This window comes from Miniopterus natalensis, chromosome 15 (assembly GCF_054644295.1).
Source record: "Miniopterus natalensis isolate mMinNat1 chromosome 15, mMinNat1.hap1, whole genome shotgun sequence".
Taxonomy (NCBI): domain Eukaryota; kingdom Metazoa; phylum Chordata; class Mammalia; order Chiroptera; family Miniopteridae; genus Miniopterus; species Miniopterus natalensis.
This window is the reverse complement of record NC_142095.1, coordinates 28,967,031-28,993,356: the sequence shown is the minus strand read 5'-3', so window position 1 is coordinate 28,993,356 and position 26,326 is coordinate 28,967,031. Positions and strand designations below refer to the sequence as shown.

The following is a 26,326-nucleotide window of genomic DNA, read 5'->3' as shown; positions in this document are numbered from 1 at the left end:
GTCTCGAACCCCGAGCAGGAATAGCTGCAGAAGCAAGGAAGCCATCAAGGGGAAAAATGTAGAATGAATCACAAGATCAAAAGAGCAATTTTCTGGTCATTGAGACATTCAGGCCAGGGAGAGCCATGCTGGGATCACCTAACAAAGACAAGTGCTTTGGTGACTGGTCTTTGATTTACCTGCTGCCCACGAAGCCTACAGCAGGACAGCCAGCAGGGAGACCCCCCACTGTCAGCCAGGGAAGGTAAAAAACAAACAAACCGGAAGCATCTTGCCTGCATCACTAATTCAAATTTTTGCATTCAAGGGCTTCTCAACTTAACATCTGCTCATGAATGCGAAAGAGTGGCAGCCGTTATCCAGGTCACCTGGCAATGCAAGCAGACCAGCTTGGAGCAGGGCAGCCAGACATACGGTGGCTTATTAGGAGCCAAGACATCTTGGAAAGGTAATGGGGACGAGACACAGTGTCCCAGGAAGAGCCATGTCCTTGCTATTGGCTGAGATGCCCTAAGTGGAAGGCTGGCCTCCAGGGAATAGTATAAAAGGCCACTAAGAGAAGAGCACACACCATTCATTCTTTCTGGAACAGAGAGGACACACGATCGTGCCCGTCCATACAATGTTCTAGCCTTGGGTAGGAACCCAGACCAGAGTTTCATGGGGAGTTTCGTGTCATATTCCATTCTGCCTGGGTTAGAGCAGGGTCTGTCACACAGTAGATGCTCAACAAATGCTTGAAGAAGTGAAGTGAATTGTTGGAGTCCCCTCTCCCACTAATGGGTGAAACTCTACTACAAAGGACTAGAACAGTCTTCATGCAGCGGAATGTTTCACGACTAGTCAAAACCAAAGTATAAAGAGTCAGCCGGGCCACATCTAACTCCTGATAAGCAAAGTCCATTAAATTATGAATCAATTTCAGAAGATGCTTCTGAAACATTCCAAGGGCCTCATCCCTTTGTTCTTGGACCTTCATAAATCAGCAGACTAGTCTATAAGGCATGAAAGAGTTCTGGTTTGTCAGAAGAATTTTCTTAGTATTATTTGCTCAAATAGAGAAATATCACTCCAAGTAGTAAGGTCTTTAGAAAGCCACCAACAGTAAAAGAGGTCTGCAGAACTAAGAGTTCCAGGCTTTGGAGGACAGTGACAATTTATTGGCAAGATGGGATAAACCTTTCTACCATTTGTCTTTGGAAAAAAAAAAAAAATTAAAGGAAATGTCTAGCTCAATGTTTGGCCCTGAGTTTAAACTCTGGAATTCTTATGAAAAATAAAGTAAAATGCTTCACAGAATTTATTTATTTTTTATTTTTGCCCTGAAAAGCCTTTCCTTTATGGATTTCTTGGGTTAGCATTGAACCTGCACAAAAATGTCATCACCACCTGGGACTGCAATGTCCAGAGTTTCACTACACCTTCACAGGCAGTTTCCAGGTGGGACTGGGTCAAAGGCAAGGACCCCACAGGCACCAAGTCCTGGGAATTTGACTAAAACTAGCCAAGGGGGCCTGATCCACTTTCTTGCTGCAGGGGAAGCTTACCTGAATGAGGCTCAACCCACCAAGTTGTCATCAAACCTGGCTCTGATACTGCGGCAGTTATACGAAGAATGGAAAGTCTGCAGTCGGAGCATGAGCGCTCTCCTGGCTGGAAATGCTCTCCCCTGGCTGGATCTCTCTCTTACCACGGAGGGCTCCACTCAAATGCCACCTCTCTAGGAAGGCTTTCCCTGGCCCACCATTCTAAAGCGTCTCTCTTCCTCCCAACATGTCACATTGCTCTTTTAAATTAAATTTTATTTTTTGTCTTTGCACTTTTCTTTAATTAATTGTTTACATATTTATTTTTCCTCCTACCACTACCCACCACACTAGCGCCAGGTCCATGAGAAGGAGGCCCTGGTCTCTCTTATTCATTACTGTATTTCTCGCCTCTGAAATATGCCTGGAATACAGTAGGTGCTCAATAAATGTGTCATCCAGGAACTCAAAAGCTTAGCATGATTTAGTACTAAAGAGAAAGGTGCTAGGTCTTTGTCTGGATTTTTCTCCCTATACCAACCAGCTCTGACACGTGGCCTGGTTACCAGCCCGTCATAAGGAGCCATGGCAATGGTTGTGGCGGGTCAACAGCACTCTGGTAGGAAGAGATGGAATCTCTTTTAATTAGAAGATATTGACACAATAAGTATCAACCTGGATGAATATATTTTGGATGACTGAATGTAATATTTCCCATTTACCTGACTAAACAGATCATTACCATAGACAGGTTAAAACAAAACAACACAAAAGACTGCGTTAAAGCTTGGGAAAACATTTCCTATTTTCCAAAGAAAAAAAGAATTGAGAATTTTATACTGTAAATCATTCAGGCAGAAAACCACAGATTTGCCCATTTCATTCTGGTGAGAACAAAGCAGTCGTCTGCCCATCCTTTATGTCGCACCTGCTTCGGCCTGCCCAGGGTAAACACCTTGCCAAAAAGTGTAAACTGGTTAAGCACAGCCTTCTGAACAATGGGAAGGACTAAGTGCCATCCTTAACAATGGGCAGGAAGTGTTTTCGGCTAATCTCGCAAATTCAATAATAATTGTAAATGGGTAAGTTTAGAAAAGTATTGTGCCTTGTAAACATTTCTGTGAAATATGGAGGCAAGACATTAAGGCGAAACACAACAAAGTAATAAATAATAATTAGTCTTCCATTCACTGGTCTATTTATTAGAATGACAATAATACAATATGCTTCCCAACAGTCTTATTTGGCTTTCAAGTTCCTTGAATTGTGTTTAAAATTCTTTTAGGCGAGCCCAAGAGCAACATAAATGAAAAATGCCACACAAAAGTTATTAGGGATGAAAATCTCCGAGATGACGCAGCCATGCTGGAGTTGAAAACAGAAGGATTGACATTTTATAAAGAAGCAATCTGTTGAATCTATCGGCATTCGTTTTTACGGTAAAACAATTCCACTGCCTCCATCTAATCTCGTGATTAAGATTCAGAATGATTAATTTGTGCCAGCCTATGAAAATAGAGGGCACTGTAGGTGTATCTTTCTGAATAGCAATAGTGTATTAATTACAAATGTCTGGCTCATTGTTTGCTCAAGAGCCAATGACAGTTGGTCTGATCCTATTGCAACTGTTAATGTTACTGGTACTAAAATAAATAGGAAATACTGAATCAGGTTTCTGACATTTCCCTTCAGTTTATGATCTCCTGATTGATGCTAGATTCAAAATGTACTTAGTCATTTAAGTCACAGGCAAGAAGGAAAATGGCCCCCGAACAACCAAAAAAAAAAAAAAGGGATGTTGCAGGAAGAATATTTCATGGCAGCCCAAAGAACGAAATCACTACGAGATGAATCATGATCTAATATAACTGAGCCAGACAAAGACTCTAAGCAAAATATTTAAGTTGGCCTCAAAACAACACAACAACAGCAACAACAAACCTTTAGCCCGTAAGAGGTTGGCTTTTGCAAACAGTGCCTTGGAACATGACAAGCTGCTAGAATTCAGCAGTTATTTACACAAATGGTTCTGAATCTCAAGGTTCTTCACATTGGAGCAAACCTCAGGGAGGTGTGGGGTCTGACAGCATCTTTCTCCTAACACACCTACAAGGACGTTTCCACAAAGGCTCGATGTGCACTTATCATCGGGGTGGGCTTGGCTTTGGGTCTTTCTCTACCAAGAGCTCTGAGGTTACCCATGGAGGGATCAAGGGAAACAAGAGCATAAGCATTTCCCGATTCTCAGAATTTCTGAGATGCCTTTTGTGTCGGTGGCGCCGGTGAACTCGTGATAATGAAACTGCACCTTTGTACACAAACCTTGACCAGCATTCTAGAGCACATTACAAAGAAAACCTTAATTCTGAAAGTACTGAGCACAAAGGAGGGGGGGGGGAAGCTCACTGTGCAAGCTTTCTCTATCTGTGTAGAAATATGGCTTAGTTTTTAAGCTTGAAGACCGCATTTTAAAAAATGTCTAAAACCAGTTCAGACTCTATATGAGAGGGCAAAGAACTGTACATTTTTCATTAAACATTTGTCTTTTTTTTTAAAAGACAATCTTTTGCATATCTGTTACTGCATTTTAAAATAAGATTTGGTTACCAAGGAAACAGGTTCTGGCCCAGTGTTAATTTGAAACTAAAATATATTTGAGAAGTTAACCTCGAAGGAAAGAGCCCATGAAATTACTGTGAATAGTGCCGGAATTCGGAGCTTGCAGAACCACAGCTGTATGATCTGCAATGAACCATCCTAGAGACTGTGTTTCATTCAATGCAGCTCTTTTTCTACTAACAGGGCCACCTACATTTAATATTTCCCCCTTTAAAAATTGTAACTCTTCCTCTCCCTAGGTCATAGATATATAAAAATATATTTATTCTTGCATATTACCTAAAATTATTTTTAAGCATATGTTATTTTCATCTTTCATGTAGCACGTTTAAAGACCGCTTCTTAAAATTTAAATATTTTAAATGTTTCATATTAAGCTTGTTTGCGCTCTTCGAAATTATCTCCAGAAACCTATTTATTTTTAGTTTCAAGCTAAAATGGAACTGAATCAACAGACTTTTCAAAAAATTTCTTTTGTTGTCTAATGGCGCCACACCTATCACATATATGATTTTAAAAAAAGGAATCATCTAATTTTTATTGTAGAATAATTTTATAAGTTTATAAAAGCTATACATTTCTATACTATCTGAATAGGAAAGGCTATCCAATTTAATAACCACCACCCCCCCCCAAAAAATTACAACTGTCTTATCTAATTTTTGTTTTAAAAGTCATATTTTAATCCACCTAATATTCTTGCTGCATGGCTCAAATTCTATAAAACATGCAAATTTCAACCTACCTGTATGTATCACTTAGTGCAATGCTAGCATGACAAGACACTCAGCCATTTTTATGTGAAGCGATGGAGACCGATTTCTCCGTCTTCTTGCTCACAAGTTTTAGATGCAATTGTCACACACAAAAAATCATACGCAGAACAGCTTGGATGTACTGTGATCACGAGAACTGAATTTATCAACAGGAAAACAGGATTGAAAAAAGGAAGTTTCTCATCCAAGGTTTCTCTGAGGCTGCAACCAAGGAGGTGGTGTGTTGAATTTTTTTCCCTTCCTCCTCTGAGAGTTCAAAGCTCGGAGCTGACCACTGCAAAGGCCACTGTCACATTTGCTGAAAATCAAACCACTGATACCAGCACTGAAAATACACATTTGAGAACCAAGTTGTTTGCACAGCACGGAGTGCATACGAGTTAAAAATAGCTCCCACCTTGCCTTCTACCTGCATAATAAACATGTAAGTTTCAAGTGTTTAATTTGATATTCACATTAATTAACAATACAACATACATTATTTAAAAGACAGCAAATGCAAGAAGAAAGGGGAGACACCATCTGGTAGCAGAGTTTTGTTGTTGTTTTGTTTTTAAGGGTTGTTTTTCTTTTTGGCTTTGTTTAAAAAAAAAAAAGGTAAAATCCTATTTTGAATGTGATGAAAAGCAAACATCCAGAAGCAAATGAATCGGAACTGCAAGGTGATGTTGAAATAGCTAAGGCTGTAATGAGGCAAAAACAAGTCTTCACTACCAGATGATATGGCATACAGAGCATTTACATACTCACATCTGAAATACTAGGCAACGTGTAATGAATTCTACACACAGCATGCACACAGCACCGGCACGGCTAATCCTGCCTGCCATCTTAGGCTCGCAGGAGCAACACACCCGCTGCATGCAGCACAGAGCGCCGGGGGAGGAGGCAGGGGACGGCTCACCTTAAATGCGGTATCTGATTAATGTTGGAAGTGACATTGCATATCAGCCTCAGAGTCCTGGTTCAACTGGGTAGGAGGGAACAAAGAAAAATGTCATCAACTGGTGATGCAAGATGAGCCCAATCACTAAACACTGTTTAGCCAACTCCAAATTCTGCAACCAGACAGTAGACGGCATTTCATACACTTAAGCGGAGCTGCTGCACAATGACTGTGCCCTGTTCTGCTTCTGAGAATCAGACAGTCCTTTTGCTAAGGAAGAAAAATCAGCTGGAACGAACACTGTCATGCCATCTTCTTGAAGGAAGCTTTCAATACAGTATGTATCTGGTTTGGGATGCATTTGGTAGGCTGTTAATTTCATAGAATTGCTAATAACAACAGCAGAAAAACCCTAAACTGTTAAGCGATGGCAAAGTAAAAAATAATTAATATTATAAAAGTTGTAGCATTTCTAGATTATTTTTAAAAATCCTAAATGGTGCCGGCAGGCTCGTAGGAGAATGCATGATCAGCTGTCTGTATCAGGGCTATAACCTCTAACCACAAGCGTGTAAGTGTATCCTGCTAAATGTATCTGCAGGACAGAGCGGGCAGATACCTCCTCGGCTGGGATGGCATTCTAACGAGAATACATTTGCTTAAACTTAGAAGCAGAATACAATCAGGACAGAAAAAAATAAATTGATGCTGAGTTCCTCCGGATGTATAGCTGACCGGCACGAACGATCAAAGCTGTCCTTAGGATATTGACCTAAATAATGTTGACTTGCAGCAGCCTACTGTACTTGCTCGAACATAGGACGTGCAAAATGATTTTCCTCCTCCCTCCCCCTCCAAAAGCTAAATTGTGAAGTAACAAGCCATTAACAGAAATCCAAAAGGCTATATTTAGAGAGAGGCAGAGTACATACTGTAAGAGAAGCAATGGTGCTGTGCTGAGATGCAATGTTTCTTTGTTTTACTTTGAGGCTTATCTTAGCTACGCTTGCACGGTGACATTGACATCATGGAGGTCAGGGCTGACACTGGGGTGCTATCCGTTTTATGAGTGAAATGTTTTCTGAAAATTAAATCTCATCTACTCGAACACCAAATTTCATGTCTTCTTCAATACCACCTCTCTACCCCCGCTGCTCAAGATTGATGGGATCTAGTTTGGCTGTATGTAATAAATTGGAATCGCCTTCTATAGAAATTCCAGTACATAATTGTAGGAATTAATTTTTTAAGACAAAAAAACCTTTAAGAATTCTTATGCATCCCCTTTCAATCCTTCCTATCAACACACGCACGCACACCCACACTCTCTCACACACACACGCCACACGCACGCAATTGAAGCTCAAATTGCAATGAAATGTTTAACATGTGGAACAAAAAAATGGGGAAAGAGCTGCTTATTCAGGATTTTGAAGAAATGCCTAATAAGCAAATACTGTTTTGCTACAAAACCAGTGTCACCATGTCCCCAAAGGGAGGAAAACAGCATAGTTTGCTAGAAAAATTTCCTCCATTTCCTGCCGGCAGGTAAAAAACAGAAAAGCATTTCACTTACCACGCTGTATAAAACAAGAAGTCTTTTATTTTTAAGGAAATAGAACAGATTCTTTTCCATTCCTTCTTGAGCTACAAAGAAACCATACCCACCCCCACCCTTAGATTCTGGACATAAGCCAACATTTTTATAAAATGCTATGAGGCTGGTTTTGAATGCATAATATTTACGTTTTTCTTCTTCATATCTCTCCAAGAGTCTTTCTTTCCCTATTGCATCACTGAATATGCTAATGTGAGTTCACTGTAAGTCGTGCAAAAATAAATTAATATTTTCTGGGGTGGCTGGTTTTCCAGCGCCTCTGTTTTCTATAAGGACTGGCTAAAAATAATCGGGTTAGCAAAACATTCAAGTTCCCCAGGATTGTTTTAGAGGAGAAAATGCATGCGAACATCTTAACTTAGGTACTAGGTTTCACAACCAGAGCTTTCGCTCCTGGAATTCATTCTATCTCCTCCCCCAGAACCCAAGTGATTTTTAGCTCAATGTGTGGAAAGCACCCGGCCCAGCTCCATCCCATACATTTTAAAGCACCCAAGTTGGGCTGTCCAGATGGTCGGTCATACCTGAGTCACACCGAGCCGTCTTCTCCTTGGAGCACATCTCTGTCTCCCCCACAACTAGCCCAGAAATCAACGTATCTCTAACGGAAACAGGAGCTCCTGGTCTAACACCAATGGTGGAACCATCTTCCCCGCCCCCACAGCTTTGCTCTATGAGCTCTGGTTAGCGTTGACAGCGACAGAAAATTAGAATGGAGTGTCCTTAGGCTAATTCCTCCTCTACCATGGGGGCCGAGAATGAGACGATCACTCTGAGTTACAAGGTGCCGGTTTAATAGAAGGGCATCTGTAAGGCAGGGTCCCGAGAGCGGGGTCAGGGGAGGCCGAAGCAAACACCTAGGCATTTGGTGCCATTAGTGCCTGTTCAGATGGTCCCCATTAATCACATGCGAAACCTAGACATTCACATTAAAATACTCACAAATTATTATCCTGCAGGCTAACTAGTCACGATATGGAATCAACTCTAACCACGTAGAACTGAGTCAATGCCTCCTCTTCCTGGGATAATAAATGACAGTGACAAGGACAGTAATCCAGATCAGGCTCCCGTGAGGTGAGTGAATAGAGTTATGTCCCCCCTTACAGGAGCAGGGTGGCAAATGTGGTCAGGTCCCTACTGGTATTCCTAAGCCAGATGCCGGGGCCAGTGGTTTCCAGGCCTCCTGGTGGGGCTCTCTGTCCACCTTCTGTCAAAATGAGCCTGAAAGCCACGTGTCGGTTATTTTGCCATGTTCCAAAACACTCCACAAGCTAACGTGGCCCGTTTACCAAACCTGATTGTGTGAAACAAATTTTTGAACTGTAGCTGAGAGCACTCAGATGGATGAGCTTGTTTAGGCAGACATTCCCTGACTAGTAAATCCTGTTTTGTGCTTTTAAAAAACCACGCTCGTGCCTGAATTACGCAAGCTTTGTCATGATTACAAGGGGCAAGGGTATGGACTCGCTTATGGTTTTTAAAAATTCGTGCTCCTCACCAACATCCTCAGGGCACATGCACAAACATTAACATGGAAGACAAATCCCTTTTCCACGATGTAAATGTTAACCTGCTTTTGCCACTTTGACCAGTCGAATACCAGGAACCCCGAATAATCTGGCAGGAGCAGGCTGGAGGAAGACAGAGCCGGCAGTGAGGGGAGCGTCTTTCACTTTGATTAAGGCTCTTACTTGCTCACAGTCTCATTGTTCAGCAGTCTGAGCTCATTTTATTTTCAGTCCTGTGGGTTAAAATTAAATTGCATGGCTTACGCAAAGAACATAATTCAAGTAGGAGCCAAGCTTGAGTCTCTGTGTTTTAAAAAAATGTAGTCAGGGCACTGAGTCCCAGAGGAATCCTTGGTTGATAAACATTTGGATCGGTTTGCACATTTCTTTACTCCATCCACTGCATTAAAAATTACAGCTCGTTTCTGTTGACCCCTAATATAGATATTCAACATTTGTGGGTAAGACTGTTATCAGGTTAGGCTCTGTTGATCTAAATTTAAAGAAAAAAAAATTACCAAATATAACATTTTTGTTTAAATTCTTAGAATTTAAAAGGTTTAAAAATGTTCATGAGGTTGGTTATTATATCTATCTATAGTGTATTTAGCCCTGGAGACAACATGGTTACAATCTCTCAGTGGCTGAAAATGCACTTGGATGATATTTTCACCTGAATGCTCCGGAAAGTCCAGGGCTACTTTGAGCATCTATATTTTGCCTAGAGATCTGGGCAGGAGCTTTTCTTTCTATCTTGACCAGAGCTAAGCCTATAATAGCTACCGTTTATTGAGAACCTACTACATATATATTCAATATTTCAGCCATATTATTTAATTCTAAACCGATAATCCTGCAAGGTGGATATCAGTTACCATCAACTTTGGGTGACAAACACATCAAGATTCCCAGTCACACAGTAAATAGCGGAGTGAGGACTCAAACCTAAGTCTGACCGATTCCAAAGTCTGGGCCTTTCCATCGATTCCAACAGGATGAAACCTCCTCCTTCCACATTCTGCCCTGATGGAGGAATCTTTTTACTGTGCAGACTCCTGGTAGTGGGGACCCCCCCCTCCCTGGAGTCACGGCTACCCTTGTTTATAAGAACCAGCCTCAACTCCCCAGGTCCTGGGAATTTGGGGTACCTAGGATGCTGGACCCGCAGGTGGAAAAGACAGAATAAAAGAGGAGGGATGAATCAGACCGTGTTAGCTTGGGAAGCCGTAACAAACAAGCAGTGACAATTTGGGTAAGAGGTTTGTCATAATTTGGAAATGTTTGATGAAGCAAAATAAATGGAAGAGCTTGTATTTCCATCTGAGCAAAACTACCTCCCCTAGTGAAGCGCCATCTTTTCGTGTTACAGATGTGGAAACTGAGGCTGAGAGCGATCTGGTCACTTGCCCAAGATCACACACTTAATAAGTGAATTGACCCATTTGTTGTATTAAAAAGTATAAGATCAATTAAAGAAAAATCAGGACTGACCTGGTTTCCACAAACAGTGTTTTAGGTCAGAACAGATAACCTAAGTTGGCTTTATGAGTTCCCTCCCCAACATATTTCAAAAATGGACTTGTAAAAAGCCTAAATTTTGAGTAAAGGATTTTCCTCCAGCAAGGTCAGTGTCTCAAATGTATCATTTCAGTGATCGACTCTGTTAACATCTATGCATTCTGCCCCTGTGTCTAAGATCCCAGCCACCTCTGAAAGTTTGTGATTCTAAAAAATCCAGCCCAGCTTGCTTTCTAGGTCAGTTAGGCCAAGAGCTGGACTCCGAGTCCCCTGCCGCCTGGTTATATGGCCAGCTGACTAGCGCCCTCATTGGAAGTAATTTTATATGCCAACCAGATGGCTCTCAAAGGGGGCTTTCTAATCAACTCTATCAGCTCCACCCCGCCTGGGAATATGAGAGGAGGATTATCTTCCTCCCGCTCGTGAGGCAAGAGAAGGAAGGGCTGGGTGAGCAGACATGCCTGAGAAGTCTGAATTCCAGGGGGCCTCCTGCGGCTCGTCTGTTTTTGTTTAAATAGATCTTTATTGATTTCAGAGAGAGGAAGGGAGAGGGAGAAGGAGAGATAGAAACATCAATGATGAGAGAGTCATTGGTCGGCTGCCTCCTGCACGCTCCCCGCTGGGGATGTGCCCTGATCGGGAATCGAACTGCGATCTCCTGGATCCCAGGTCGATGCTCAACCGCTGAGCCATGCTGGCCAGGCTTAACCATGTGGTTTTCAACAGAGAAAGAGTGGTAAGTGATTAGTGCTACAAGGGAGACTGTGGTGGATACCGTCCCACCCCACCCTAACTCAGCTCAGGCTCTCCTGTGGGAATATCCTCAGCGTGTCTCACTGCCATTTTCGATATCACTACCTCAGCTTTAGCACCAGAATAGTTCCTGCTTTCATTTATCAGTGCACTTGAAACATGGCACCGACAAAGACTCTCACACACTCGGAGATCTAGAGCGTTCCTGCACCCCTAACCGCCCTTTCACTTGCAGTCGTGACTGCTTGCCACTCCCCAGATGGAGAGCGAGTAGGACAGGGCTTCTAGATCTTGAATTGGCAAAAAAACCCCACATATTCAGCAAGAAGGCTGAGTTTCTTCTTTCTAGAGATATTGGCAACTAGATTGAAGGTGGAGAAGGCAGAATTCTTACAGATCAGTAAGATCCATCCCACGTGAGTACATAATCCTCTCCTTGCATCTTTTTTCATCCTGGGCAACAAATATTCCAAGACTCCACCTGGCAACAAACGCATTAGCTTTCTTTTTTGCAGATAAACGATTTTGTAGCTCAGAAGGGCCATAGCCATGCACCTCTTCTCCCCAGAACAGCTTAACAAGCTTCAGTGAATTTTCACTTCCTTTGGACTGAAGATAAAAGCACAAGAAGTCTGTGTTGTATTGAATTCTCTGTCTTTACTCATATCTCAGGGTTGTCTCCAGCAAGACCTATGCATCTCCCATGGTACCTAGAGCATTGCCTGGTGCAGCAAAGGGGCTCATGTGAGTGTGTTCTTGACTGACCAACACCAAGCTTGGGGGGCCTTCCTCTGCTCCCACCACTACCAGTAGAGTCTTCAGCTTTGTACCATGAAGCCACTTCCTAGAATTAAAGAACTCACTCCATGAGCTAAGGAATAGACCTGGGACTGACCATGCCAATGGAAGTCTTTCAAACGCTTAATCACTTGGTGACCCAGGGGAGCCACAGTTGTCTGGAAAGCAGACTACAGGCTTTGTTTAAACCTGTCCCTTCCAGAACAGGGAAAGAGGAGACAGAAGTCAAAGTGATGTGACAGCAATACCACTGCCTCCAAAAGGTGCCTCACCCTTTCCCCAGGCCCTTGGTGGCAGAGCGTGGCTCACAGAATTATAATGTCATCTCAACTCTTTCTGTGTGAGAGGAGAAAGTCAGGTTCAAAGAGACTGTTGTAACTAAAGGCCTCAGCAAAAGCTGAGGATAAAAGCCATGTTACTTTATTTCTAGTACCCTGCTCTTCATAATTCAACATACTGGCTCAATTTTTTTTAATTCCAAGCTTTCACTCAAATAGTTACTTAATAAATGGTAATAGAATATGTGAATTAATAAATAGATGCCAATACAGAGGGTTTATAACTTGTTTCCCAGTTCCTCTCAGAAGAAAATGTTATAGTACACTTGTTTAATTTTGTTTAATAAAAAAGCTCAACTAAATATAATTTTAAGTAAAATAGTAAATATTGGCCAAAGTATCACCTGGGACCCAGTGTCCCTTAAGAGTGTCAGAGAAGTACGCTTGATTGCTATATTAAGTCAACCAGATTAATTTAGCCAGCAGAAGTAGCCTCTATTCTAATTGGTTTGCAAAGAAAAATCTCATGAATTAGCATGAGCAGCTAAAAATAAGTTGCAGGTTTCATTTTCCGTTGTTCAGTATGGTTTTGAAACCAAAAGGTACATAATTAGGAGATTCATCCACGCCTACTAAAGATCGACAATTCAAATTGTTTCCTTTCTAGCACACGGTCCTCATTTGCAACTCACAGCTAGGCCCAAGAAATGTACACTGCTATCCTGCTATCCATCTCAGCATGCTCTCTTGAGATGAGTCTCCCTAATAAATAAGGCATGGCAGGAAATTGGGGGCTGAGGCCAGTCCTGGGGGACAGCGGCTTGCGTGTGTCTTATATCCGGACAGGATGCCACATAGACATCAGCCCCATTTGCTCAGCCTCAATCTTCGGTGATGCAGGGGACCTCTTTGCAGAACAAGGGAGTAAATAAAGCTAGAATTTCATTCAAATGGGGGGCTAAGGTAACGAACATAGAGAGTACCCCTTGTCCTATGGGCTCTCGGCCTTGTGCAATTCCATACTGCAAACCCAGGCGGCGCGTGTTAAGTTTAATTTCAAAACTATCTTTCTAGGGCCAAGTCTGGCAAAAAGGTGTTTGACAGAGGCAGAAGTGCTTCAGAGGGAAGGCTGCCATCTCGCACTGGCATTCAGCTGGGCACGAGGCCCGGAGAGAGCGAGCCGGCGGTTAACAGAAAGCCCTCAGCTAAAGGAGAGAGAGAGGGAGCAAAGAAGGGTTAATCTGCTCCCATTAGAGGAGGGGCCGTTTGGTGAAGGTGAAAAGAATAATCTGTATGAAGTGCAGAGAAAACAAAGAGCCATTCCAGAAAAGACATGATCGTGCAGGGCGAGGAGGGTGATTTGTCCTAGATTTCCACCGAGAGGCGGTTCTTAGATCTGAGTCTTTACCTCGCTTTGAAGTTACAGTCTCAGGGAGGGGGAAGGAGGCATATTCACGCGCAGTGCTGAATACTGGGGCTTGGATTCCATGTGACATGGGCGTCTCTGGGAAGCAGAGGGTGAGGCCAAAGCCATCAGGGACGCTGCCATAGAAGCCTAACCATAAATCAGAAAGCGGCAAAAGAAACAATAGGAGTTGCTTGTGAAAGAGAAACCAGTGGCCGATCCCCATTTCCTGGGGTGGGGAACACCCTTTTTTTAAAAAAACAACAAAAAACTTCAAAAAATTGCTTTTAATAACATTTTTGGAAATAGTTTACGATACAAGTGAAGTTGTAAAAATAGTATGGTAGTTGTAGAATTTCGTCCAGCTTCCCCCAGTGATAATATCTTCTATCGTGGTGCATTGTCTAAACCAAGAAATCGACATTAGCCCTGGCCGGTGTTGCTCAGTGGCTAGTGCGTCAGCCGGTGCACCGAAGGGTCACAGGTTCAATTCCCGGTCAAGGGCTTGTATCTGGGTTGCAGGTTCAATCCCCAGGCCCAGTCGGGGTGCGTGTGGGAGGCAACCAATTGATATGTCTCTCTCACATTGATGTTTCTCTCTCTCTCTCTCTCTTTACCTCCCTCCCTTCCACTCTCTCTGAAAAGCAACGGAAAAAATATCCCCAAGTGAGGCCAAAGAAAAAAAGAAATCGACATTAGTACAATACTACTAACTCAGGTACAGACCTTATTTGAATTTCACCAGCTTCTACATGCACTGCGTGTGTGTAGAGTTCTATCACACGTGTAGACTAGAGTAGCCATCATCACGATCAAGATAGAGAGCTATTCCATCACCACGAAGAAACTCCCTCAATAGTCACACCTTCCCACAGCCCTACCCCGTGGCACCGATCTGTTCTCTATCACTGTAATTTTCTTGCCTTGAAAATGTTATCAGTACGCAACCCTTGGAGACTGGCTTTCTTTCACCCCATATAATGCCTTATGGTCCATTCAAGTTGTATCTAAAGAGTATGTGCCTTCCTTTTTATTGCTGAGTAATATTCCACGGTACGGTTGTACCAGTTTGTTACCCATTCACTCACTGAAGGACATCTGGCTGGCTTCTGGTTTGAAGCGATTACAAATAAAACTGCTTGAATATTCATGTACGGGTTTTTGTGTGAACCTAAGTTTTCATTTCTCTTGTGTAAACACCCAGGAGTGGGATTGTACGGTAAGTGTATGTTTAAGAAATTGTCACACTGTTTTCCAGAGCGGCGGCACCATTTACAGTCCCACCACCAATGTCTGAGAGGTCCAATCTCTCCACGTCCTTGCCAGCATTGGGTAACATCAATGTTTTTTAATTTCAGCCACACTGATAGATGTGCAGGGAGCTTCCTTTGATATCCCAGTCAAGATGGCAGGAAAGAGTGGGGGCCTTTAGAGCTTGAGAGGGGGGGCTCCAGATATCTGTCACTGTTCCACTTTCCTAATAGTTGTCTACACAGTAGCTTGGGCTGTCTGGCATTTCACTGATGGAAAATGGGACTCTTGATATGGTTGCTCCTGACAGCAGTAACGGGACACTGCCATCTGGTGATGCTGGGTTCTTTGAGGCAGTACCTCTTGGCCCAGAAGGCAGACTTGATACCAGTGACCCTTGTTCCCATGAGGTGATATGAAAGCCATGATATGAGAACCAGGGGCAGGGACAGACTTTGCCTGGGCCAGGGTATTCTTGTAGCTTTGGCCGGAGACTGTGTGAGAGCTGTTTATTCTTAAAGTTACTTATTAGCAGATAAGAGAGGGAGGTGGACATGGAGTCAGCACAGACAGGTAAAAATGGAACCACAAGTGGCACTTGTCAGATCACAGGTCCCACTGAACACTATTTGCCCTTAGACTTCCTACTCTGTTGACCACCCAGGACTCTTTAGCAGCATGTAGATGCTGTGCCTGGATGTCATGCAACTCTGATTTCTACCTCTTGGGAGTCAGAACTGGAGGCACTGCTCTCACCACCAGGTGGACCTTCCTGGTTGAGGGATCCAGGTCCTGTCAGCAATTAGAACTTCATCTAAGTATCAGGAGGTGCCTCAGCCAAGGAAGCTGTTTAGGATGCCAAGGAGCTGGGTTTTGCATGGGGCCAGCATCATAGTGGTGACTCAGACTGCCCCAGCGGTGTCGGGAAAGCCACTCTCTGTCTGTTGTGCCTGATTCAAGGGAAGTTGCAGACCTTCCCAGAATCTATATTCATTGTGACCCTGAGTCCACAAGTTTGGACCAGGAGGCCAAGATTCAGGAGAGCAGTGATCCTGCATGGAGACGGCCAAACGGTAATGGAGGCCAAGCAGGGAAGCAGCGAGGCTTGGTGATCACAGGCAAATTCTTTGGTGCCCAAGCACGTAGAATAATGGGTGCAGCAGAGGTACTCCTTTGGGTCTGGCTTCTGTGCCTCACCGGGTGCAGTCACAGGAGATGGATGTGCACTGGGCATGGCGATTTATAGACCCCGAATAAGTGTTCTGCCAACAGCTAAACAATCTGTGGAGGTTGAACTTGAAAGTCAAATGATATGACCATTTGGCCCCCAGACGATGAGGCAGGAGAGTGGGAGGAAGGGAAGCCAGATGTTATCAGGTGACCCGGGGATGTGCTCCGATGGGTTTGAGCAGAGTTATGCAGACAGGATGGATCGTCACACCTCCTTTACATGATGTGAGAATTTTTCAGTTTGGTGGTTGTTTGTTTACCGTGTTCTCTGCTGTAACAGAATGTTCCAAATTTCCATTTTCAGGTGCCTCTTCTCTGACCCATCGCCCCTCCTTCGGCCAGATGAGCTGAAGGCAGCCCAGCGCACAGCACCTTTCAGATTTAAAGAGGCAGGCACGGCTCGGGGCAGGTGCCTCCCCGACCATGAAATTATGTAATGAGGGCTCCATTGTTGAGGCTGAATCTGTGGCAGCTCCCCTCTAGCTCTCGCTTTGTCTTCTTTTCAACTCATGCCTGCCTTGACCTAAAATTTGCCCACAATGTGGGGCTTGCCCTGGCCCTGGCCCTGCTCTCTTGGCTTCTGACTCTGGACCCCACCTCTTACTCTGCTCTCATGCTGTGGATCTGCATGGCTGCCCTATGCCCTCCTCAGTCTAGCTTCAGTGTCACCACCTCTGGCTTAGGGCGCACCGTGGTCTGGCCTTATTAGGTGACTGAAGTGGATGACCCCAGAGGGCTGCCCACGCATGTCCTGAGATAGGGCCCTGCCCATCAGAAGGCAGATAAGAAGTCCTCTAGCTGAGGCAGGAGCTCACTTTAGGAGTTGGTCTTCCTGGTCCCTTGTCCCTGTTCCTCGGAGGCTGGGTGGATCTGCGTCCTTTGTCTACTCAAGTTCCAGTTCTACCTCTGCCACTAAATCTCTAGGTAACTACAAGGAAGTAAGTGAACTATTCTGGGTCTCAATTAGCTCATATTTATAATAAGGTTTTCTGACTCCCTAGCTGGTACTCTTTCAATGATACCATACTACGAATAAGGGAAAATCTAAAATTCAGAAGCCAAAAAAGAGTCTTTAAGTTAAATTCTGGCTTAGATATACTAGCTCAGGGTTCTCTAACTTTTTTCTGCCTAATACATATCTGTTGAAGTGAATGTTGACTTGTACACAGCATATTAATAGTTCTCAAGTTTTAAGGTGCATAAGGAATGGGAGGCTATCTTGAAATGCATGTTCCTAGGCCCCGCCTCGGATCTTCTGGTGCCACTGGAGCCTAGGGGCAGGCATTTTAACATGAGAAACTGATGAGGACTTAGGTTTTGAAATAGACACTGGTAACTTTTAGAGGCTAATTTACCAATATGCATTAGGAACTTTAAAAATAAGTCATTTGACCTACTGATTCAGTTTTGGAAATTTTCCCCATGATGGCCACAAAGATTTATCTTTAAGAATGTTTACATATTTATAATAGCAGAATGCTAGAGGCAATCCAAATGGCCACCAATGAAAAGAATGGATAAGTTAAGACATATCAGTCCAGCGGAAGCACAGTCATTAAAAACCAAATTTCCAAAGGCCATTTAGTCACTTGGAAAATGTTTACAACACACCAGTTAAGTGGGGTGAGAAAAAACATATAAAATACCATTTCAATAATTTTTCAAAGAAGAAAAAATAGATATATATGAAAATTTGGAAAGAAATACATTGAAATGTCAATAATGAATTGTTGTTTATTTGTTGTTTTCTTCTTGATATTTTTCTGTATTTTCCAGACTTTGTGTAGTGACTAGCTACGGCTCTTTTTATGTGAAAAGCAGTGATAAATTTTTTAAAAGAAAAGACAGGGAATTTGCCTCATGTAGAATGAAAACAGAGGGAAGAGAGGTCTCTTAGGAGTCCAACCCAGCACCGGCCTGGCTGCTGCAGGAGGGGGACTCACAGGAGAGACAGACCGAGTCCGGTGTCTGGGGTGAATTTTGAGTTCCATTCCCTTTTGCAAAGTACCTTGGTGTAGTAGATGCCAAGGAATTTGGGTCAAGGAGAAAGCCCTTTTCACTAGATACTACTTTCTTGCTACATTCAGAGATAACAGAGTATATAGGATCTGGGACATGGAGGGACAGTTCACGGTTGAGATGACGTCTTTACTGCTCTTGGGTTGAGCTTATGTTTGTTGCCTCTGTGTACAATCCCTGCTTCCCACCCCCTCCCCATAACACCAAGCAGACAGACTGCAGCCACGACTAGGGGCTTTGGACAGGTGGTGGCTCCATTCTGGCGTGAGAGACACCACCGTGGAGTGGCTTCGAAGCCTCCTTTGGCCAATGCACTGGGGGCTCCAGAGAAGACCAGGAAGCAAATTTTTTTGGCAGAGAGATGGCTCAAGTCCATCCTTCCTCACAGATTTCAGGGAATCCTGGTCAGGCCTCCCTCTGACAAGACTGGAAGCCTTGCAGTCAGGTCTCTGGCCTAGAGTCAAACCTTTCCAAACATCCTTGAAATTTTCACACCACATGCTTTGGCTAGTTAGGGAGTGGTGCCAAAGATCTCAGATGAAAGTCAATTGAGGAAAACCAAAACAAAAAAAATGAAAATAATGAGACTTACAATATTAATTGCAATATCAAAAGCCAAAACACCAATGCTGGCCATAATTATGGTAATTATTTTCATTAACACCTTGACTTGCCATGCATTTTTCTACATTGCCCAAATCATTTCACATCTATTCCCTTACTTACTCTGACAGAACCTCAGTTTTACATTTTTTAAAGAAGTACCATTTCGGAGGCGGGAGGAAGCTTTAAAGTTCTGACGAAAACCAGCGGCTTTTTGAGTTAAAAACAAAACCCTGGAGTCTCAGTGTGGTGTTTTCCAACTGCATTCTTGACAAGAAATCAGGGAATTTCAGCACTAGAAATTACGAAGCCCTATTACCACAAATTCTTAGCTTTGGTGACTATGACGTGGCATTATTGCAAAATCCTCTAAAGGGAGTAATAGAACATGTATAATGCTGGCCCATGGTAGGAAGGGGCTTGTGCTTCTGTGCTATAAACACTATAAAACCTCTGGGGGTAAAGAAGAACCGACTGGTCTGTAGGCACTGCCTGTCAGCCTGCTAGGCTCGGTTCACATCTGCTCACTGGGAATCAACAAGGTCCAGGCTACGCTCCCTGGATGACCAAGGCTCTGGAAAGACAACGGTGTCTCAAATTTGAACTATACCCTTCATGTGGAATTAAAAGTTTAAAAATAATAAAATTAAAGATACGGAAGTTCAAGAAAATAACTTCTCCCATGAGGTCTACTTTGATGCTTTTTTGAAAATGTCAAAGTTCCAAATATGTGCAAAGCGTATATTTGTTACTCCTGCCTTATTGGTGTGTCTGTGAAGTCACCCAGCTTGCTGTACCAGCACTGGAAAGGTCGTGTTAACAGCAAAAGAAGCCTGATTTGGCTGTCACGCACCTCTCCTGCCATGCTATTCAGCTAAACATTAGAAATCAGGAGGTTGACCCCACCTCACCTGCTCTGGACACACACTCAGAGGTCAAATCCTGCATACTAAGTGCTTGGAGCAGTCATTCTCACATGGCAGTTGAAATTAACAGCTAAATGGACCCTGCCACTTTTTCTCCTTGCCTGCGGCCTTTGGCCCTGCCTTTCCTGGTGGACTCCATAAGGCTGGGACTTTCAACAACAGATCATCCCCACTTGGCTCCAGCTTTTGAAACCTAGTACTTGTTCTCAACTTACTCCTTTGGCTGAACCTATCTAACAGGCATTGCTTTCCCCCATCAACTTGGTCTTATCTTGAGCTTACTCCACAAGCCTAGCCAGCTCAGTAGACACTTTCAGGGCCCACTAACCCAAGAAAATGGACTTTCAGAGGTTGCAGCATTTTTGTAACACAACAGCTTGTTATTCTGTTCCACTCCTCCTTAGGCCACTCCGGATGAGAGGGAACCGGGCCAAGGCCAGGCAGCAGCAACAGGAGACCAGGCTCCATGAGAGCCTGAGAGGCTGTGTCGAATCAGCCAGTAGCTGGCCTTCCCGCACAATAGACAGTGTGTATTCTTCAGGGTAGGGGTGTGGGTGCAGCGTTGTCCAGTGTAGGGCGAAATTCAATCAGAAACCAGAGTGTTCAGCCAGATACTGACGACACAACTAGAGAACTGGGTACCAGACGGCTCAGGCAAAGGCCGCTGTCCACTTTTAGTATATGTGCTGCAGAAGCCAGCACATATAGTCCATTTTTATTGGAGGTCTTTATGATGCCTTAGGGACATTGTAAGGTACCTGCCATGTGGTGTCTGATATTTATCAGTGAGGGAAATACTGCACTAAGACCAACAATGGTGAAAAGGCTAAATAAAATGTAAAATTAGTTTCAGGGTTCTCCAAACAGGGTTTATAACTGCACCACTCATTGTTTCAGTAAATGTTTCAAAACTTTTCCTGAAAAGAAAAAGCTAAAATTATATATCAAATCCTTAGGGTAGCAGTAATTTCCCCAGCCTGAGCCTTTTTGGTCTACTTTTAAATGTTTCTCTAATACCTGGGTTTGAAGATCCTATCTTAGTCAGGGGTTCCCTTCCCTCCCTGTCTTTGCCACCCCCCCCCATTGCTAACATTAAAAAGTGTGCCAAGATCTGGAGCCAGTCAGTTAGGGCAGCTTCACAGAGCCCCCAGGAGCAGTTAGACCATAAGCTAAAGAAACCACAAGCTTCCTATAGCCCCTGGGGCTCAAAGTTGGGGGAACAGAATTCTGTTGGACAATTCCTTGTTTTAAAAAAAAGAAATATGTTTTTATTGATTTCAGAGAGAAGAAGGGAGAGGGAGAGAGAGAGATAGAAATATCAATGATGAGAGAGAGTCATTGATCGGCTGCCTCCTGGGAACTGAGCCCGCAACCCGGGCAAGTGCCCTGCCTGGGAATCTAACTATGACCTCCTGGTTCATAGAGCCACGCTCAACCACTGAGCCACGCTGGCCGGGCACTGTTGGACATTTCCAACTAGCCCACCAGACCCAGGACCAGAAGACAAAACCAGAATGGCCCTACCCCAAGAAGACCCTGTAGGGAAAATAAGGGGAGGAATGTCCTTCCTGGCTCACTGGCCACTGGCGGTGGCGTGGTGGTGCTCATGGAAAGGCTCAGGGTTAGAATGGGCAGAGGCACCTTGAAAAATGTTACCCACTGCTCACTGCCCACGTAGCCAGATGTTACCTGAGTGCCAGTTAAGGAAATGTAAATATCTGATAATTTTTTACTTCTCCCACTGCTTCGTTCTGCTATCTTATCCTTGAGAATCTCTAAGTTCCGTATCATGCTGGGCCAGAGAGGGCTACCTCCTCTCCAGAAACTCTCCAGAGCATCCCTGGGAAGTGCCCCCCACCCCGGGGCTGCGTTCCCCAGGCCCCTTTGCAGTCAGATGCGTTCACGTGATAGTTTTAGTCCACTGAATGTAAGTAGAAGTGGTGCGCCCCACTTCTAGGCATGGCCCGTGCAACCCTCCCCAGTGTGCTTTTTCCTCTCTTTTCCTCTCCTCCTGGGAAGTGGACACAACCCCAGGTGACCTTGAAAACCTCATGCTGCAGAAGGTGGACTCCCTCCATCTGTGTCTCTGAATGTGTGGGAGAGAGTTGCCCCACTAACCTGCACTGTCACATGAGCAAGAAATAAACTTCTATTTGAGCCATTAAACGCTTTTCGGTCTATTATAGCAATTAGTTTATCCTAACTATTACATGGGCCTTTCGATACTCAGCTGTTATCATTGTGTGCAGAAGTCCCCATGCCTTCTCTCTTTTTCTTAAATCTTACTGCAAACCAAAAGAACAGAATTAGTAAACTGAAATTTAAGTAGCCAATTGGGACAAATGACACTCACCAAATCAGTGGGCACAGCATTCAGATCTTGCAGCCAGACGAACAGTGGCTTAGCAGGGCCTCGCTTCAAGACAACCTGATATATTAAAATAAAACGGAAGGTAAAACAAACGTAAGAGCTACAAAACAGATATATTAGAGTGTGATGTTTAATTTCTAAAGGGTATTCACCACTGTTTTGCAGTAAATGACAAGCTTCCCCACTGTCTTTAAAATAAGATTCATTTTTATTATGCCCTTCCACCCCCCCACCAATCATTATAAAACATAATTTATAAAGAACAATTCTACTGAGCTAAGTTAGCTATATAAAGAGTAGATGCTGACTGAGGGAATGACGCTGGAAGCCAGGAAAACTGGATCTGGTTTCCATGCCTATGTGCCCCGCCGTTCTTACGTACACGTTAACACTCCTCTCTCGGGGACTTACCTTTCTTGGGTAGGAATTTCCAGAGCTTATAAAATTATAGGCTATGCAAAAACTTCAGATTTTTATAGGTGAAGTTAAAACAGGCTCCAGAGACACATTATAACGTCTTTGTGTTTAAATCATCCCAGATGGCACAAGAAGGAATGAAAATAAGCTCTGTGTAAACGGCAACGTGACAGCGAGGTGCCTGCACCGGGACAACCAGAGCCACGCTCTGTAAAGGCGGCAGGCTGGGGATGCTTTCTAACCAGAGCTGCCATCTTTTACCAGGTTAAGTGCGAAAACACCATTTGACGACACAGGACACGTATTTGCCTAGAACGGGGTTTATTTTTGTATCCGATTACTCAGTATAAGATCCAGGAAGCAAACAGTTCAGAGGTCTGAACAAACATTCTGGCAGCCCAAAAAGAGCAGGGCGCGGAGGGGGGAGGGGAGACAAAACCAGAGGGTCGTCGGGGGCGGGGGGCTTGGCTCGGGCCATTTCCCCCAGGGGTCTTAGTGTCCAGATACATGTTTGGGAGGAAATGTGTTCTTGTCCTGGCCTGTGGAGAAGAGAGAGATCAGACCGGTCCCTTCAGTGCTGGATGTGGGGGTCTCCCCACTGCAGTCCCGACTCCCCGCTACGGGCTGGGCAGGCCCGGCCTTAGGTGTCAGGGACCAAGATGGCACCCTACGGTGAAGGGCACTGAGTGAGGGGGCCCAGGGGTGGGCCTTCACTTACTCGGAGGCGCTGGCTCCTCTGAAACCCAGACGCTGCCCACTCCCTGGGCTCAGGAGTTAGAACCGCTCTCTCGCTCTGGGTTCTTCACTTCTCGTCGAAATCAGCTCCACGTATTTTTCTCATGATGTCACCCATTCTGACTCCTTGCATTTTGAAAGTTGATCTACAAATAAAACCTTCCATGAGGCATTAAAAAAAAAAAAAAAAAGCAGCAGAGAAAAGAAAGGTGTGCTGTAGAGGAGAGAGGCTGTCGCCTCCTTATTTTGAGATTTGCTGCAGCTGCGGGTGCCACTCCCCAATCAGTTTCCTGGCTGCAGAGGGAGGCCAGTGGCCGGGCGTGGGTGACGTCAGGGCCAGGCCTGAGTCATCACCAGAGGCCGGGCTGCCCTGCCACTCGGAAGGGGACAAAAGGAACCTTTGATGTCCGGGGCCCTCCTCTCGGCACAGGCACACTCGCCTGCACTGAGCAGCAGGCCAGGAGAACATTCCAGCCGCTTCCCCACCCCCGTCACCCTTCCGACTTCCGGAACAGTCCCAGGCAGGCTCAGCAAGGCCTCCCCAAGGGATGGCACCCTCCTGCCCGGCAGAGGCATGGCTGCTCTGTCAGCGAGAAGCAGAGGGAGTGTTTCTCTGGGGATTTCTCACCTCCCCCGCTTTCTTGCGGCGCTCGCTTACCCAGGGAGTTGCAGTGGTATTAAAAGAGACGCGGGAATGTAGACGAAGGTCTCGTCACCCTCCCTGGGCAGTACCCAGTGGTCAGTGTCTGTTTCCGCCTGCTTGTGAGCGATGGTCCCGGGCTTCAGTTCTCTGATCTCTGGGGGCCAGTGTGAGCTTGCATTTCCTGGATTTAAGAAGGAACCGCTCTTTAGGAGGGGTATTTATATCCCAGGGCCTGGCACGGGGCTCAGCAAGTACATGATGAGTGAATGAATGATTATTTTAAAACGAAATAGTAGAGAACATATAATGAATACTTACAGTGACTGTCGGAGCTTCTGTGCCAAGTGCTTCATAAAGATTATTTCATTTATTATCACAACAAATCTATGAGGTCGGTACTATTATTATTCCCTGTTCTCCAGGTGAGAAAAATGAATGCTCAGAGAGATTCAGACACTTCTCTGAAGTCGCACAGCTGGTTAGTGGCAGAGTCTGGACCGTCTGATCTCAAACCCTGTGTTCTTGACCACTGTGCTGAGTGGCTGCAGAGAGTGAATGAGTATTGACCAAGGGCGGCCCGTCCAGGTGAAGGGGGCTAAGGGTAATAATGGGGTTTAAAACCAAATTCTTTGAAAAATAGTGGAGCAATTAGGGATGATCTCTCTAGGGTAGCAGGCCTCATGCCCTCTTGATGGGTCAACACTGGTCACAGTGACCAGGAGGGCAAATCTGTCTCCAGGACAAGTCGGCGTGAGAAGCTAGAACAGGAAGGCGAAGCCGGGGAGGCCTGGTGGCGTGTGGTGGGTGCGGAGGCCGAGAGCACCGTGGACAGAGCGCCTCAGGAGTGTGGGTGGGAGGGTCTGTGCAGCTGAAGGCACCGGCCTGGGGCAGGCAACAAGACCGCACCGCAGCTCTCTCAAAGACTGAGAGCTAGAGAAGGAGCTGGAACTGTGACGTGGTTGCAAAGTGCGGGGTGGGGCTGGGCGTGACAGGGAACAAAGCTGGAACCTAACGATGGCAGTTACTGTCCCTAACGCTGTCCCGCCAGGAATCTGCCGCCTCTCTGGGACTGAGTGAGAGTGCCGTCCATGGCTCTGCTCAAGCCAAGGCGAGGAGGGGTGGCCGGAAGAGGAACGTTTGCTTATGGGTCCAGGATGAGGGTGACTTCGGAGGTACCTTCTCTGTCCGTGGTTTATGAGTCTGTGGTTTGTACTTTTCCACAATTGTCCTGGGGCGAATGCCTCATTCCAAGAGAAGGAAAAGCCAGGAAGTTCCAGCCCCTTATGGAAGGCGGTAGGGAGGTGTCCGTGGCCTCAGTCATGCCACTCTAGAGCTTTCCTTCCCACCGTGGGTGGATGTCTGGTCACTGAACCCCTCCCCCTTGGCTCGGGAAATCGACGCAGCGACCTTGTGCTGGGAGCTCTACAAGTCGCCACTTGGAGGAGGTAAACCGTGCTGTGGGGCCTGACTCCCTAGCAAGTGGAATCAGCAGAGGTGAATTTCAGAAGGGAGGAAATAAGGACCATTTATTTCATCAAGGGAGCAGCAGCAACTGATCAGGGTCACTGTCAGCGAAAAGCCCGCGCAGAGCCTGACCTTGGGCCGAGGGAAGCACTTTAAGTTCCAGGCATTTTTGGCAGGAGCCTTGTTTATTCTTTTCTTCTCTCTCGGCAGAAAATGCCTCTGGGCACCTCCCGCTCTGTTTCCCCAAAGGCTCAGAGGCCTAGCTTGGTTTGCATACACAGGTATTTATTCCGCTAACAAGATGAACAGAGGCTGATTATTTTTCCAGCCTCCCTCGCCGGGCCAGGATAATGCGGAGAGAAGAAAGGCGAGGAGAAGTGACGACTAGCTGCCCACGCGAGCCCCACATCCTTGCCTTATGCGCTCTGGGCTTGGCTTTAACAGGGAACAAAAATCAGAGCACTGGGCCAGCCCTCTACTTGGGGACACAGAGAAGTATGTGAAACCCTTAACCTCTATTCCACCTGGAGAACTCACCTCCTTTGTTACAACAAACGCAGTTAGACTGATAATTACGAAAAATGAAATGTTTACAGGTTCAAGGAATTCCTTGGCAGACTTGTTTATACTTGCTGCCTCCAATTTCTCTCAGCTCATTCACTTAAAAAACACACAATTTGCGAAGATATAATTTACATACCATAAAATTAACCCACTTGAAGTGTGCCATTCACTGGATTTTAGTATACGTATTTACAGAATTGTGTGACCCGTAGTCTAATTTTAGAACATTTTTATCACCCCCCAAAAATAAGCCTTGTACCCGCTGTCAGTCATGCCTCCTCCCCTGCCGCCCCCCAGCCCTAAGCAAACATTAATCTTCTTTCTGTCTCTATAAATTTGCCTCTTCTGGACATTTCATATAAATGGAGTCATACAATATGGTCTTTTATGTCTGGCTATTTTGACTTAGCATAAT

General features: G+C 44.9%; 1 protein-coding gene across 2 annotated transcripts in view; it reads right to left on the bottom strand.

Moving 5' to 3' along the window:
* The window catches only part of ZBTB38 (zinc finger and BTB domain containing 38), a 66,416-nt gene extending 42,472 nt beyond the window's left edge, over positions 1-23,944 (bottom strand). The window contains exons 1-4 of one of the 2 annotated variants that reach the window (XM_016209861.2): positions 23,899-23,944; positions 23,224-23,386; positions 22,071-22,145; positions 5,826-5,891 (exon numbers count right to left, since the gene is read on the bottom strand). The gene's annotated coding sequence lies outside the window, so the exon portion shown is untranslated. Of the gene's footprint in view, positions 1-5,825; positions 5,892-22,070; positions 22,146-23,223; positions 23,423-23,898 lie in introns of those variants that run through there. The other variant, XM_016209860.2, reaches the window with a different exon arrangement.
* Positions 23,945-26,326: the final 2,382 nt, after the last annotated feature.